The sequence below is a fragment of the Lipotes vexillifer genome, unplaced genomic scaffold (genome assembly GCF_000442215.2).
Source record: "Lipotes vexillifer unplaced genomic scaffold, Lipotes_vexillifer_v1.1 scaffold785, whole genome shotgun sequence".
NCBI lineage: Eukaryota > Metazoa > Chordata > Mammalia > Artiodactyla > Lipotidae > Lipotes > Lipotes vexillifer.
In genome coordinates, this window is record NW_006791778.1 from 663539 (window position 1) to 666483 (window position 2945).

General features: G+C 47.3%; 1 pseudogene; it reads right to left on the bottom strand.

The window, feature by feature from the left end:
- LOC103071414 (protein PRRC2C-like) overlaps positions 1–2097 on the bottom strand; it is a 23862-nt pseudogene extending 21765 nt beyond the window's left edge.
- Between the last annotated feature and the right edge of the window lie 848 nt (positions 2098–2945).

The following is a 2945-nucleotide window of genomic DNA, read 5'->3' on the forward strand; positions in this document are numbered from 1 at the left end:
CAGGAATTAATCCTCTGAAAGGCTGGCTTATTTGCGCAGGACGACTCATGTTCTGTGCCTGCACTTGTGGGGTGGGATGCTGTAATGGGGGCTAAAGAGTCTGAAGCAGAGCAGTTAAAGGCTGTCCCATAGATCTTAGGCAAGAAAAGCTGGAATGCTGGTAAAGGTACTGCAACCTGCTGGAGAGCCCTCGGTGACTGGGCAGAGTTATAAAAATTTGTCTGACCAGGCTGTTGTGGTTGTCCAGAATAAAGATTTGAAGCCTGGGTGAGATCTGCTCTAGCCTGGAGAAGATGTGTATCAGTCAGTTGGGAACCTTCTAGTCCTGATGCCTGACCCAGCTGATGTTCATATAATACAGGAATAGGCTGCATATTTGAAGTTTGTTGAAAGGCAAGACCCAGTTGTGCCTTGACAGGTCTCTGGAGTTGGACAGCTGGAAAGTTGCGGATGGCAGTACCAGAAAGGACCATAGACAGCAGGGATAGACTGCTTTGAATAAAGGCTGGCTGAGATACATACAGTTGAAGTGAAGAACTAAATAATGCCTGAGCCTGGGAAACAGCAGGTCTAGCACCCAGTAGGGCTGGATGCTGTCCTTGCAGTGGTGCATAAATAGGGATTGGAATCTGCTGGACTGAGTTTGGCTGAGAAAGACCTTGTTGGAAGCCTCATTGCTGAGCCAAGGATGGTGGAGCCAATCGTGCATGTTCAGTGTTGAATAATGACTTGGGTCCATATAGAAAGCTGGGATTTGAGCTGCTGCAGACTGAGACACGTAGACTCGTAGACTCTGTTGCTGCTGGGTGATGAGCGAAGGCATACAGCTTAACTGTGAAAAATGACTTGCAGAAGGGCAGGCTGCTTGTCTGGGGTTTCACGTTACAAATATTAGGAGAGTATGATGTGGTTGTATTCACTTCTTATCTTTCAACCTCTCCTTCTCTAGTGTTTTCCTGCCTCTTATCCTATAAATACATTCAAGTATTGCAACATCTTAAAAACAAACAAAAACCTTCTTTCACTTGGGTCTCCCAGCCCCACCTTATCTCCCTTCTTTCTCCTTTATTAAAATCTATACTGCTCTCCCCACTTCCTTCCCTCCCCAATTCAATCCACTGCAGTCTCTGATCCCCTAGTCACCACTCCTCAGTCAAAAATCATCAATACCTTCCTATTGCCAAATCCAGTGGAGAGCTTTCTATACTTATTGATGCACTTGACTCTATTATTCACTTTCTCTTTCTTAAAACTGTCTACTCCCTCATGACTGTAACGCCATCCTTTCTACACAAGTGTGAGTCTCCAGTTTGGAATCCCCGTCCACCCACCACTTAATCATCGGGGTTCCCTGTCAATCAGCCCTTAAACTACTACTCTTTACATTCCACACGGTATTCTTTTTTTTTTTTTTTGCGATACGCGGGCCTCTCACTGTTGTGGCCTCTCCCGTAGCGGAGCACGGGCTCCGGACGCGCAGGCCCAGCGGCCATGGCTCACGGGCCCAGCCGCTCCGCGGCATGTGGGATCTTCCCAGACCGGGGCACGAACCCGTGTCCCCTGCATCGGCAGGCGGACTCTCAACCACTGCGCCACCAGGGAAGCCCTCCACACGGTATTCTTGGACAATAGCATTCAATGTTAAAGTTTTCACTATCACCTATATTCAGGTAACTCACAAGTCTATATCCCAGCCTGGATTTCCTTCCTGAACATCAGATTTGTGTATACAACTCTGTGCTATGCATCTCCACCAGGACATTTCACAGGCACCTCAAACTAGACCTGTCTCGAGCTGAACTCATCCTCTCCACTCTTACCCCAAACCTGATCCTCCTGTGTTCCCCATCTTAGTCAATGGCACCATCATCCACCCTTCCAATTATCCTTAACCCCACCTTCTCCTCAGCAATCTGCCTCTAAGATCTGCTCTTTTTATTGCCTTGATTTTTAAAATCTATCCCCTCCCCTCTATGCCCTGCACCTGCTGATGATGAATTGTGTGGTAATTCATCATCACTCACCTGGACTATTGAGACAGCCTCCTAACTGGACTCCTAATTCCAGATTTTTCACTCTCACATCCGTCCCCCACATAATCGCTGAAGTGTGTGATCCAGACCAAGATCTGGCCATGTCACTCTCCTGCTTTAAAACGCATTGCCTATAGGATAGAGTTTTAAATTCTTGGCATGACCTACAAGGCCTCCCATTACTTGGCCTCTATTCAGTCTCCAGCATCAGCCCCATCAATCCTTGTACTGAACTAATATTATGTCATAGTAATTCTCTGCTCACAGCATGCTGTTTCATCCTCCACACTTCTCTCATTCAGGAAAACCTCCCCCCACCTCCCCCACTTGTCTGGGTCATCTCCCCCCATCCTTCAAAACAACTCATCCACTGTTTACTCCAAAAATCATTCTTGCCTTTCATTTGTACTCCTAAAGCATCCTGTGCTTACCTCTATCTTAGCATTTACCCATTACTTTGAAGCTACCTGCTTATGGACCTACCTCCCAATACTAAACGAAATTCAGAATCAGGGATTGGGTGCAGGGTGCTGGTCCTTGCTGGGTGATTGCCCACTGCCCCTACCACCTCCGGGCTGAGCAGAGTGCCTGACACATACTAGGCACTCAAATAACAATTACTGAATTGATTGTCACAGCAGGGCTATGAATCAGAGACAAACAAAAATATGCAGCCTCAGACAACAAGTCACACACTAGTAGGTGGGAGAGCAGCAACTTGAAACCAACTCTAAGGCCTGTGCTCTTTTAAGCACAACCTGGAAAACATAAGCTAAGCGTGGAGAAGGAGATGAGACTGACGTGTCAGGGTACCAGCCTAGGGGGGATGGTATATGTGCAGCAATCTAGGGAAATGAAGGTGAGCTAGATTCTGGGGGCAGCAGCATACAGTCCTAAGGCCTTGGTGTTGCT